The 13,955-nt window shown below is 40.7% G+C and overlaps 1 protein-coding gene and 1 pseudogene across 9 annotated transcripts in view; one reads left to right on the forward strand and one right to left on the reverse strand.

Moving 5' to 3' along the window:
• Kmt2c (lysine methyltransferase 2C) overlaps window positions 1-13,955 on the forward strand; it is a 219,907-nt gene that overhangs the window by 18,739 nt on the left and 187,213 nt on the right. The window lies entirely within an intron of this gene.
• On the reverse strand, window positions 11,498-13,661 carry LOC119806446 (annotated as a pseudogene).

Consider the following 13,955-nt stretch of genomic DNA (forward strand, 5'->3'; position numbering starts at 1 on the left):
AGGTGGATCTCTGAGTTTGAGGTCAGTTTGGTCTACACAGAAAGTTCAGGACAGCCAGGGATACATAGTGAGACCCTGACCACACATGCTTATGGCATGTGAATTCACACATCATACGCACACCACCCCCCCTTCCCCCTACAAATCATAAATAGTAATGATACTTAAAAATAACAAAGGGATTGAGATGACTCGTGTAAAGTCACTTGGGCTAGTGATGTAAGCCTGGCAACTTAAGTTCGATATCTGGAATCCACATAAAGGTGGAAGGAGAGAACCAACTACACAAAGTTGTCCTTTGACTTTTACACATGAGTTGTGGCACACAGGCACACATCACACACATACACAATGATAATAAATAAAATCCTAAAAAATGTAACTTAAAGGAATGTGCTTTCAAAAGCTGTGTGCTCCAGTATATTGAGACCTGGAACAGACACTCTCAAGTAGACCAGGACCCAGCTGAAGAAGATTATACTGTTCATTTCTACATGGTGACCGCATTTTCAACACCATTGTGAGGAGTTAGAAAGATTTTGGGTATGCTTTGGTTTATGTTTTTTTTAAACATTTATTTATTTATACATTCATTCTATTTATTTATTTATTTATTTATTCGTTCATTCATTCATTCATTGTGTATGCGATATTCTGTCTGTGTCTATGCCTGCAGGCCAGAAGAGGGCACCAGACCCCATTACAGATGGTTGTGAGCCACCATGTGATGGCTGGGAATTGAACTCAGGACCTTTGGAAGAGCAGGCAATGCTCTTAACCTCTGAGCCATCTCTCCAGCCCTTGGCTTATGTTTTGTGGGTGCCTTTTAAAAAGGTTGGTGAAGTGTAGATTCCACAAGGTAGTTTATATTAGGAATTATTTTCTCTTTTTTATCTTTTGACTACATTACTCTTATTTTGCTTATATCTTTTCTATGTTGTCCATTTAGTAGCCTCTAATAGCCCTTTTTACTCCTACAGTTAGTTCCCCTCTCTCCTCCCCCCCCCCCCCAACTGAGTCTCTACCTAGCCCTGGCTGTGCTTGAATTTACAGAGATCTGACTACCTCCAGTGTGCTTGGTTGGGATTAAAGGCTTGAACAACATGGTTGGCTTTTTTTTTTTAATGATTTTTTCCCCCGGGTATGGTGGCATACACCTTTAATAACAGCACTCAGGGAAGCAGAGGCAGGCAAATCTCTGAGTTCAAGGCCAATCTGGTCTACAAAGGATTTCCAGGACAGCAAGGTCTGTTGTACAGAGAAATCCTGTTTCGAAAAAACAATTTTTTTTGTGGGCATTTATTACTTGTGTGTATGCATGCCTGTTTGCCCCTGTATGCACAGCATCTGTGTGGTCAGAGGACATCTGTAGGAGTTGGTTCTTTTCCATCATGTGGGTCCTGGAGAGTGAAAGGATTGAACATAGGTCATAAGGCTTGATGGCAGGCCTTTCTCTACCTGCTGTGCCATCTTACCTGCCCATCCTTTCTGTTGAGCTACTTATCTCATTTTCTTTCTTTCTGGATAAGCAGGAGCTGTTGAGACTGCTGACATTGTCAGTGGCCTGTGTTGCTACCCAAGGGTCTTATGATTTTACTGCTGACCCTTTACTGCTGTTGGGAAATAATCAAAGCAAAGAATTTATTGACAGTTTTAAGAGAATTGTTTAGGCTTTCCTTATTACCAGAGTTTCTTATCAAATGCCTATGTGATCTCATTGTATTTCCCAATCCTAATATTTACTGATCCTAATCCAGATCAGGATAGTTCTTTTTCCCTAACCTTGATATTTAGAAGATGCTGTCAAATATAGGCTACCTTCTTCAAGGTCTCTGAGGAAAACTGGTGAAAGATTAGGAGGGTAAGCCTAATTTAGGATTATATTGTGATATAATTTTCTCATTTATTATTTTTTTATTTGTTTTTTTATTTACTTGTTTTTTTGCTTTGGTTTTTCTAGACATGGCTTGTCTTGACTGTTCTGGAACTCACGCTGTAGACCAGGCTGGTCTCGAACTCACAGAGATCTGCCTGCCTTTGCCTCCCAAAAGCTGGGATTAAAGGCCTGCGCCACAAGCACCTGTTTGGTTTTTTTTTTTGTTTGTTTGTTTTGTTTTGTTTTAGATAGAGTCTCAGCCAGGCAGTGGTGGTACATGCCTTTAATTCCAGCACTTGGAAAGCAGAGGCAGGAGGATCTCTAAGAGTTCGAGGCCAGCCTAGCCTACAAAGTTCCTGGACAGGCTCCAAAGCTACAGTGGAACCCTGTCTCCAAAAACAAACAAATAAATTAAAAAAAAAATAAAAAACATAGAGTCTCACTGTGTAGCCCTGGCTGGCCTGGAATTCACTTTATAGACCCTGCTGACCTTGAACTCACAGAGATCTGCCTGCCTCTTGCCTTCAGAGTGCTAGGATTAAAGTGTGTGCTGGGATTAAAGTGTGTGCTGCCATACTTATCACTTCCAGCATTTTTATTTTTATGTGTATAGGTGATTTGCTTTCTTACCTGAATATATGTTTGTGTGCCACGTGCTTTCTGCTTTCCTGGTGTCACCGGAGGCCAGAAGAGGCTGTTGGATTCCCTGGGACTGGAGTTAAAGATAGTTGTGAGCTGTCTTAAGGGTGCTGGGGTGCTGGAAATTGAATCCAGGTTGTCTGGAAGAGAATAGGTGGAAGCAGGAGGGCCATAAGTTTGTGACTAGCCTGCACTACACAAGTTCAAGTTCTAGTTTGAGAAATGAAAACCTGCCTCAAGATAGAAAGTTTTTTTTTGTCGGGGGTGGGGGTGGTAGTGGGGGGGGGGCAGAGGAGATAGCTTAGTGATAGTGAATTTTCCTGACATTCATGGTGGGCTTAGTCTTATTATTTATTGGCCAGCAAGGTTTCTCTGAGTTTCTGACTGACCTGGAACTCACTTTGTAGACCAGGCTGGATTCAAACTCACAGATCAACTTGCCTCTGCCCCCAGTGCTGGAGTTAAAGCTATGTACCACCATGTCCAATTTCATCATGACATATTCATATATCTATATAACATTTTGAGCATATATACCCACTATCCCTTTTTTCTCATCCTACTGTTCACCATCCTCTTCCTAAGTAGTCCCTCTTCATTTTCATGTCTTTTTTTTAATGGCTCAATGAGCTTCATTAGAGTTGCTTGTATGAGTGTGAATATAGAGCTATGCCACCGAAGGAAGTCTTTTTACACCCCCCCCCCCAGCAACTATTAACTGTCTATTGATCATTGGACAAGAGTGTGCCTCATGTGCTTCTCCTACCTCCGTGGCAGGATGTTGACTGGGCTCAGTCTTCTGCAGGTCTTGCTCAGTTAACCCTGCTGCTGTGAGTTCAACTGCTGTCTGTGTCAGGCTCGAAAGACAATGCTCCACAGCATTCTTCCGCTCTACTGGCTGTTTCTGCTCCCCTCTTCCTGATATTCCTTGAGTTTGTTTGGGAGTTGGGGAATGATACTATTCAGTAGTCATTTATCCTCTGCACCTTGATCAGTTATGAGTCTCTGCAGTTAACCACTGTAACTGCAAACAGAGGTTTTCTCTGACAAAGCTGACAGCAGCATTAATTTGTGGGTGTAAACATAAATGTTTAACCTGGCGATGGTGGCACACACCTCTAATCCCAGCATTTAAGAGGCAGAGGCAGGAGGATCTCTGTGAGTTCGAGGCCAGCCTGGTATACAGAGCTAGTTCCAGGACAGCCAAAGTTGTTACACGGAGAAACTTTGCCTCACAAACAAACAAACAAATCCATAAACATTTAGAGAGCATTTTGATGGACACAATATGTCCATTTAGCAAAACGAATTAGTGACTTCTCCAATTAGGGCCTATAATATCCTCCATCATGGGCTTTAGTTTACACCATTAGATGTAGAACAGGCCTCAAATCCAATGATAAAACATTTGGTTACCCATGTCAGTGGGTACATGTTAATTGTCTGCATAGTAGTATAGCATGCAGGTGCCACAGCTGAGTTAAGACTTGGTGACAGTGTGGTGTAGGTGTGTCTTCTATCTATCTGATGATTTCATTGGTTAATTAATAAAGAAACTGCCTTGGCCAGCCCTTGGGTGGAGTAGACAGAACAGGAAGAAGGAAGTGAGGTAGATGGCTCAGTCAGATGCCATGCCTCTCCTAAGTTAGTCAGACTGCCATGCCTCTCCTCAGGGAGAGAGATGCGCTGGAGCCAGCCACCAGGTCAGACATGCTGAATATTTCCCGGTAAGACACCACTTTGTGGTGTTACACAGATTATTAGATATGTGTTAAAGCAAGAGATGTGAGAATTAGACAATAAGCACTACAACAGTGCTTCCTTAGTAGCTTGTATCCAGCAGAATAGAAGCTTTCATCTTAGTTCAAGCTTATTATTTTTAAATGTCCTCCAACTAGAAGAGCATGTGGTATCTTTAGCAGTAGTGTCTTACTATCTAGTTCTGGTGGACAACCAACAATAGTGGCAATTTGCCTATATTGTTTTATGAATGCATATTTGTACTTTATTGAGAAATAATTTTTCTTGTAGTTATTTTAAACTTTTTAAAGACAGGCCCTCACAATATAACACTGGCAGCCCTGAAACTCAGGTCTGCCTGCCTTATAGTCATAAGCTGCCTTGCTTGGCAATTTTAGGCTTTCACTCCCTGCCTCCCTCTCTCCCTCCCTCCCTCCCTCCTTTCCTCTTTTTTTTCTCTCTCTCTCTTTCTGTATGTGTGTATACATACATATGTATATATCTTTAATTTTTAAAGATTTTTTGTGTGTGTATTAGGGAGACTTGCAGAGGTCAGAGGACAGTTTGATGGAATTGGTTCTTTCCTACATCCACTTGGGTTTCAGGGATCAAATTTAAGTCCTCAAGCTTGGCAACAGGTATCTTTACTTGCTGAACTTCCTCACTGGCCAAATTTTAATTTTATGTTTTTAATGAAAAATGGCTAAATGATTAGAAAGTTACACATAAACATGTTGTTTATTTATTGCTTTTGTCACTCATGTCCTGTTTTTCTGTAACTCTCATCTTTTCTTTCATTTCTATTTCCAGCTGCTAACCAAATACAGCCTCAAACTATTTGTTCTTTATTTATCTTCATAAAGATGTCTGTAATTTTTCTGTAGGTGAAGTTTAGACTTTTAGGGGTGTTTGTTAGAGGAAGAAGAGAAGGGAACCATGGGATGAGTTGAGAAATGGGAAGTTAGTGAAAGTCAAGATTCTATTATATAAAGTATGCCCTCCTGCAGCATCTTAGTTTATTCCATAGAGAAGGGCATGAAACCAAAGTGATTGTGTGAGGAAGTCCATTAATAGAAGTGGATTTTTGCCAATATATTATGCTTAGATTTTATTTATGGTACATGCGTATTTGTATGGAGGTCAAGACAACTTAAAAGAGTTGGTTTCCTCACTTTCTTTCCATGTGAAACCCAGGAACAGGCTTGGTTTATCAGGCTTTGACAGCAGGCCCCTTTATCAGATGTGTCATTTCTTGGGCTCCCATGTGTTACTCTTATTAAAACCTGTTTTTTTTTAAAGGCCTAAGACTTAAATTAAGTATATGGTGGGGTATGTGTGTGTGTTTGAGGGAGAGAGACAAGAGAGGGAGGAAGAGAGAGACAGAAGGAGGGAGGGAGGGAGAGAGGGAGAGAGAGAGAATGAGAATGAATGAAGTGAATAATGAATATGCTATACAACACATGTTGGGATGCTATGGACGCCACAAGAGGGTATTAGATGCCCTGGAACTGGAGTTACAGGTGGTTGAGCCTCTCAGCGTGGGTTTCTGGGAACTGAACTCTGGTCCTCTGGAAGAGCAGGATCACTCTTAAACCACAGATGCCATCTCTCCAGAGTAAGTGGTTTATTGTATTTTATTATTTTTAAGGGGGATGGGATCTTACTATGTGACTGTATCATAACGCCCTTTGTAGAACTAGTCTGGTCTTGAACCCAGAGATGGACTTTTCCTCCTCTCCTTTTAAGCTCTAGGATTAAATGTGTGTGTAGACCACACTTGACCACCAGTTCCTATTTTATTAAAGCCTTTTTGGTAAATCATTTTCTAAATGACTAGTGTAAATTTAATTTAACTAGGACAAAAATCTTCTGATTACAAACGTGTAGAATTTTATTTATATTTGAGAATGATATTACATGCAAACAAGGAATATCAAATTTTGCATTGTCTTCTGAACACATTTAAGATTATTTCACACGCTTCAAATTATAGATGTTTTTTGGAATGGTAAATTTTTTTACAATAAAATTGATTTGTTTTTTGCAGTGGTTTTCATATGGTTCAAAAGAAAGTCTGGGTTTTTCCTAGGGGCATCTTCAGTGCAGTTGTAATTGCATAGCAGGTCTGTCTTGGTTTTGTCTTAAATAATCGTAACCCTGTGAGTTTTATGAGATCTTAGAAGAGTTTTGTGAGATCTTAGAAGAGACTATTTTGTGAAGAGTGATAGTCTGTAGGAATCTGGGGTTCTGAGAGGTGGATGGTTTACTGTCATGGAATAACAAACAACACAAAAGCAATTATTTAACTGGTCTGTATGGGAAGTTACAGTCTGACCTCTATTAGATCATCTGCTCCTTCACGTACCCCCATGTTGAAATCTTTAAAAAATTTCTTTATTTTAAAAATAAGAATTCTTTGGTACCTTGAGACCATGATTAAGCCATCATTTAAGCCTTTTATTAGTTAGTAGAGCAACAAAAGCAAACATCAGGTTTCTTTCTTTTCCTTCCCCTCTCCCTTTTTTTTTTCCGTGGTGGCAGTGCTGTTTCTTTCAGCGCCAGGAGAAAAAAAAAAAATCTGATCAGCTTCATTAAGGATAAGAAAGTTGGAAAAACTGCTTGTTTATTAACAGAAGGGTAATTGTTGTAATTGTAGATGCTTGTTTGAAGCTTGGAAAAAGTGTGTTTTTTCCTAAACCCTTTATAAAATATGAGGAGAAGAGTGGGGTTGTAGCATCTTAGACTTTTTTTTTAAAGTGAAAACCTTTCATTGTTAAATGGAAGAGTTGCTTTAGCAGAGTAAAGTCCTAGTGGGGCATTAATGGTACAAATCAGAGATCATTTTGACTTTCTCACTTCATAATAGTATATTAGAAAGGATTTGCTGAAAGGGTTAACCTAAGTAAGTTTTAACTTGGTGAAGTGAAATGATTTTAAAAATGTGTTAATTTCCCTTTGTTTTTATGTCCCGGGCTTTCAAAAGACTTCTTTAGGGTAAGTATTACAAAACAATAAGCTGCACTTGTTGGGGTTGTTTAGAATTAAACAGAGGGAGAGGTGCCTGTACATGGTTACTAAAGAGTTACCAAGCAGCAGTCTCTGCTGGCTTTGTAGTAGTAGCAATCCAGATCGGTCTTCAGAGAAATCCAGTCCACTTTTTTTAGGTGCCTGCTATATGTCGGATCTACTTTCTTTAATGGAGCTTCCATCGACCTATCTCCTCCTCTTTCTTCTCATTTCTTCCCTCCCTCCCCACCCCGATTTTACACACACACACACACACACACACACACACACACACACACGTGTACGTGTACACAGATTCTCATAGCCATAGGAGAACTTGCAGGAAAGATCTTTGCAGGGAGTCTTATTTTAAATTTATTTATTTAGTCATTTTCTTCTTCTCCTCCTTCCCACCCTGATCGTGTACATACACACACACACACACACACACACCACACACACACACTTGTACGTATACACAGATTCTCATAGCCATAGGAGAACTTGTAGAAAGAGCTTTGCAGGGAGTTTATTTTAAATTTTAATTTTATTTTATATTTATTTATTTAATTTATTATTACTACTTACTAATTTTGTTTGTTTTGTTTTCTGAGACAGGGTCTCTCTTTGTAGAGAAACCTGGGACTTGCTGGCCTTGAATCAGAGATTTGCCTGTTTCTGTGTCATAATGCTGGGATTAAAAAGAGTCTTAGTGTCTATTCATTTTATTAAACATTTTGGTCATTTATTTAAAAAAGTTATTTTTGAGCCGGGAGATGATGGCGCACGCCTTTAATCCCAGCACTCGGGAGGCAGAGGCAGGCGGATCTCTGTGAGTTCGAGACCAGCCTGGTCTACAAGAGCTAGTTCCAGGACAGGCTCCAAAAACTACTTGTAAAACCAAAAAAAAAAAAGAGTTAATTTTGTGTATATTGGTGTTTTGCCTGCATGAATGTCAGTGTGAGGGTGCCACTTGGAACTGGAGTTAGAGACACTTGGTGGAGCTGGGAATTTAAAATTAAGACTGGTTGATCTTCCAGAGGACCCGGATTCCATTTCCAGCACCCACATGGCAGCTCACAACTGTCTATAACTCCAAGATCTGATACCCCCACACAAGCTACATGTAGGCATAACACTAATGCAAGTGAAATAAAATAAAAATAAACAAAATAATTAAGATAGATCAATCATGTACCCTGTTAAACTAATACCACTTGAGAAGAATACTTTCAGAACACTTTCCAGGGGATAACATGGCAAGGGTCTTGGTTAAATCCTATCATCCTTATCCCACCGCAGCATTAGCAACAGTAGTAGAATACAAGAAAAAAATAATAGACGCAGCTGGGGAGATGACAGTGGTTAAGAGCACGGCTGCTCTTCCAGAGGACACGTGTATGGTATCTCCTATGCTGGCCTTGAACTCCTGTTTAGGCCGGGGCTGGCCCCAAGATTCCTTTAGCTTAATTGCACCAACTTTTTGAGTGCTGATGGTATTACAAGGCATTCATCACTAAGTTCAGCCTCAATTTAATATCTTATATACTTTTGGTACCGGAGAGATGCCTCAGCAGCCAAGAACACTTGCTGTTCTTTCCAGAGGACAAGGGTTTGATTCCTAACACTCACATGGAGGTTCACAAAGGTCTCTTAATTCCTGTCCTAGAGCATCTGATTTCTTCTTGTGGCTACACAGGCAATGTATATACATGGTGTGCCGAACATACGTAAAGTCAAAACACCCAAACACATAAAATAAAATGAAAAAAAAAACTATACTCTTATTTAGAATATAATTAGTGATGATAAATGTAGCAGTCTGTAATATTTATAAAAACTACTTTGAATCATACCATCAAATACATGAGGGATTGTGCATGCCCCATCATACTCACTATTTCTTTTTGGCGGGGGGGGGGGGGGGTTGTCACCATGAAGCCAGACCAGCTTATGGCAACCCGTTTTTATCTGCCTCCCAAATGCTGAGACTAGAGGTTCCCCATTATGCCGATTGTGGTATGTGTTTCTGAAGATCAAACTTAGACTTACCTCATGCTAGGTAAGCAGCCCACCAAGTGAATTATCCCTAGGCCCAAGATTTGCTTGCTTGCTTTTTTTTTTCTTATTCTATTTTTGTTAAAGCCAACACAATGGCTGCTAAATCTCTCTCTCTCTCTCTCTCTCTCTCTCTCCTCTCTCTCTCTCAGTCTGAATATTTGGCTCATTCCTTGAACTTGCTATGTAGATCATACTGGTTTCCAAACTCCTGTAGGAAGTGCTCTTAACCTCTGAGCTACCTCTCATGTCCTATGTATATTCTCTCTCTCTCTCTCTCTCTCTCTCTCTCTCTCTCTCTCCCTCTCTCTCCTCTATCTCTCTCTCTTTTTTTTTGGTTTTTCGAGACAGGTTTTTTCTCTAGTTTCTAGAGCCTGTCCCTGGAACTAGCTCTTGTAGACCAGGCTGGCCTCGAACTCACAGAGATCCGCCTGCCTCTGCCTCCCGAGTGCTGGGATTTAAAGGCGTGTGCCACCAGAGAAATATGGCTCAGGGGGCAGTGCTTGCCTAGCAGGTGTGAGGGTCTTAGATTCCATCTCCTAAAGAGAGTTTTTAGGGTTAATTTCATTGTGTACATAATGAGATTCATATTTAGGCTGTTAACTTGTTCTAAGATATTTAATAGTTATCTCAGTTGTGTGGTCCATGTATATGTATGTGCATGTGCAGACATGGGCAGACCCACATATGAAGGTTAGAAGACAACCTTCTACCTTGTTTGAGACAGTCTCTTTTGTTGTTCACTGATGAATAAACCCAGCTATCTGACCCATGAACTTCTGGGAATTCTCCTGTCTCCCTTCTGCTAGGTGCACTATAGTGCTTGCCTTTGTCAGGGATTCTAGGGTTTTGAACTCAGATCCTCATACTTGCATGGCAAGTGCTTTACTCACTGATCTTCTCCCAGCCCTTATTTTTTGAGACAAAAAAAATAAGCCTCTCCACCTTATTTTTTGAGACAAGGACCTCTTACCTGGACCTGAAGCTCAATGATTTCAGCTAGACTGGCTGGTTAGCAAGCTTCTAGCACCAGTCTTGATTGAAAAAATTTCACTGATGAGAGACACAAATTTAATTTCAGATACTAGTAAGTGCTATAAGCATAAATACACATGGTGTAATGTATTGACAGCATTTGTCATGTGTCAGGTTTTCGAAAAACTCTGCTGTATGGTGACATTGAGATAGCCTTTCCTGATGAGGCAGTTGTAAGAAGTTTTAATTTTTTTTTTTTTTTTTTTTTGAGACAGGGTTTCTCTGTGTGATAGCCCTAGCTGTTCTGGAACTAATTCTTTTTTTTTTTTTTTTTTTTTTTTTTTTTTTTTTTTTTTTTTGGTTTTTCGAGACAGGGTTTCTCTGTGGCTTTAGAGCCTGTCCTGGAACTAGCTCTTGTAGACCAGGCTGGTCTCGAACTCACAGAGATCCGCCTGCCTCTGCCTCCCGAGTGCTGGGATTAAAGGCGTGCGCCACCATCGCCCGGCTGGAACTAATTCTTGTAGACCAGGCTGGCCTCGAATGCACAGAGATCCGCCTGCCTCTGCCTCTTGAGTGCTGGGATTAAAGATTAGTTTATGTGCATGAATGTTTTTCCTTAAATTTAATTAATAATTAAATTAATTAATTTTATTAATTATCTTACATTTAGAACCAGTTTCCCCTCCATCCTCTCCTCCCATTCTCCTTCCTCTTTGCCCCCACCCGCACTCCTCTGTTTCTGTTCAGAAAGGGGCAGGCATATCAAGTTGTTGTAGGACTAAGCGCCTCCCATTGTATAAAGGTTGGCCAAGGCAACCCAGTATGAGGAATAGGTTCACAAAAGCCATTCAAAATGTTAGGGGACAGCCCCCTGCTCCCACTGTTTAGGAGTCCCACAAGAAGACCAAGTTACACAACTATCACATATACATAGAGGGCCTAGGTCAGTCCCATGCAGGCTTTCTGACTGTTGGTCCAGGCTCTGTGAACTCCTATGTCCCCCTGTGATGTCCTTGACTTCCCTGGCTCGAAGAACTGGATTCCCTGAGCTTGGCCCAATGCTTGGCTGTGGGTTCTTATATCTGTTTCCATCAGTTACTGGATGGAGACTCGGATGGCAGTTGGTGTAATTTAGCAGATTATCGTTAGGCATCATTATGTTGGCTTTTTCTTTTTTTTCCCTCCAGTCATGTTTGTTTTTTTCTAGATCTCTAGGCCTTCGGGTCCTGGCACTCCAGGCAGTGTCAGGGGCCGACTCACTCTCGGGGTTTGGGTCTGAGGCTGGACCAAGTGTATGAATGTTTTGCTTACATGGTATGCAAGTGTACCACCTGTAGTACGATTAATGGTTTAAACCCAGAGACAGATATTAGGGTTCGGGCTGAAAGATCAGAGAAGTAAAGCAGCCAGTCACTGGGTTCTTACCTCTATTTCAGACCGAAATGGGTGATCCTGCTTCCATGAATCCTCAGACTGAGATTGGAGCGTGAGACCTGTCTCTTCCCATTTTAAATTCCTCTCTAGTGATGGGATTAAGGCGTGTCCCACCACTGTCTGGTCTCTGTGGCTAACTAATGTGGCTGGGATTAAAGTTGTTTGCTACCACTGCCTGGCCTGTATGGCTGACTAGTATGGCTGTTTTGCACTCTGATCTTCAGGCAAACATTGTTTATTAAAACACAAATAATATACCACTATAATCACCTGCTGCCTGGTACCCCTCTGAGATTAGAACAGGATATTGGGTCCCCTGGAAATGGAGTTACAGATAGTTGTGAACTTCCATGTGGGTGCTGGAAATTGAACCTGGTTCTTCTGCAAGAGCAGTAAAGTGCTCCTAATCTCTGAGCCATCTCCCCAGCACAGTTGGGAGAAATTTAGTAAGAACATAGTTCATTGTGAGGGTTATAAAACAGAATGGCCACGTTATATTTAGGGAACACTCACTTCTTAAAATAAAAAACACCTTTAAGAGGGTCATGTTTGAGAGGTCACAGGGTCCTGATCATACAGAGACTGCATGTATAATGAGAAGCTGTTCATGGAGTGATTGCATGCATGGTGAGGAGCTGATCATGTAGTGTTGCATGAATGATGAAGAGGTGTTCATTACAGTGACTACATGCATGAATTGATTGATCATGTGACTGCATAAATGAGAAGTTGGGATTTTTTTCTAAAAGATTTATTTGTATTATTATTTATATGTCTCTGAGTGTCTAGCACATTTGTGCGGGGTGCTTGCAGAGGCCAGAAGAGGGTGTCAGATCTCTTGGAGCTGAAGTTATAGGTGTTGTTAGCTGTCTGATATGTGTGTTGGGAACAGAACTTGCATCCTCTAGAAGAGCAGCAAATACTTTTAAGCTTCTCAGCCATATCTCTAGACTTAGGGGTTGGGATTTTTGGTCATCAATTCGTGAAAAACTCTTGGAGGATTTTAACCTTGCTAATAGGTAGGGCTTTTGAAATAATCTTAGTTGATTAAGTGTGGATTTAGGGTCATGGTCAAGAAAGAAGTGATCCTATGTACTTGGAAGGCTCCTGCTAATGGATTTGGAGGGCTGGATGGGGAAAAGAAAGTTGCCTTCTTGATTTGTAGTTTCCACATCTGTGGACAATAGTGCTTATGAGATCCCAGTAGAGAAACAAGTTTACACTTGATTAGAGGCATCTTAATTAATCATTCTTCTACTGATAATCATTAATTGATTATTAAGTTTATTATTGCCTTGTAGTGAATAGCCTTGAATATTTTTGTACACGTGGGATATTTTAGAAGATAAACTTCTTATGTAAAGTTTTCTTATCAATAAATGGGTACTTTGCAAGGTTGCTTTTTCTTTATGTGTGTGTGTTAGTATTACATGCACATGAGCATGCTGGGTATGCATACCTGTCTTCTGTCACACTCTGCCTTATTCCCTTTAGACCTTTAGATAGGCTCTCTCACTGAGGCTTGCCACTTCAGCTAGACTGGATGGTCAGGGAGCTCCCAGGATCCACCCTATGTTTTCTTTCCCCTTTCTTAGGGTTAAAGTTGTGTTGGAACATACCCACTTTTTTTTTCAAGGTTCCACATTTCATTACTGAAAAAACCATGTGGAACAGACAATAGCAAATCAGACCCTCCAATTTAAAGAGCTTAACGTTCAGCTCCATCTGGTAGGATAGATGATCATGATTCAGTATAAACCTGCCATTATGTGTGAATTCTTAATAGGCACAACTTTGTTCTCCTCCAGTATCTTTTCTTGGAGTTATACCTGATATTACCAGTTTTACTTCAAATCCACTGGGGAATAGGATGATTTTGCTTTTGTGTCTTGGCCAGGAATCACTTGATTCTGAAAGTCTTAGGAGAAGACATGAAGAGAAGCTGAGTCAGGCTTATGGCACACAATGGCTGAGGAAAGAAGAGATGCCTACCTTTTTGCATGGGTTTCTGGGGATTTGAATTCACACCCCCATATTTGCACAGTAAGCGCACATACCTACTGAGCCATCTAACCAGGCCCTAACATTTATGCCATTTTGGGTTAGGGCTTTGAGCTGTGACACAGAACAAGAGACATTCAAACAGCAGTTTTTGGGGAAAAAAAAACCTTGACAGAAAAAAATGAAATGACAGTCAAAACTTGTTAAATGGATGTAGATCAGCGGT

This window comes from Arvicola amphibius, chromosome 2, assembly GCF_903992535.2.
Source record: "Arvicola amphibius chromosome 2, mArvAmp1.2, whole genome shotgun sequence".
Lineage (NCBI taxonomy): Eukaryota > Metazoa > Chordata > Mammalia > Rodentia > Cricetidae > Arvicola > Arvicola amphibius.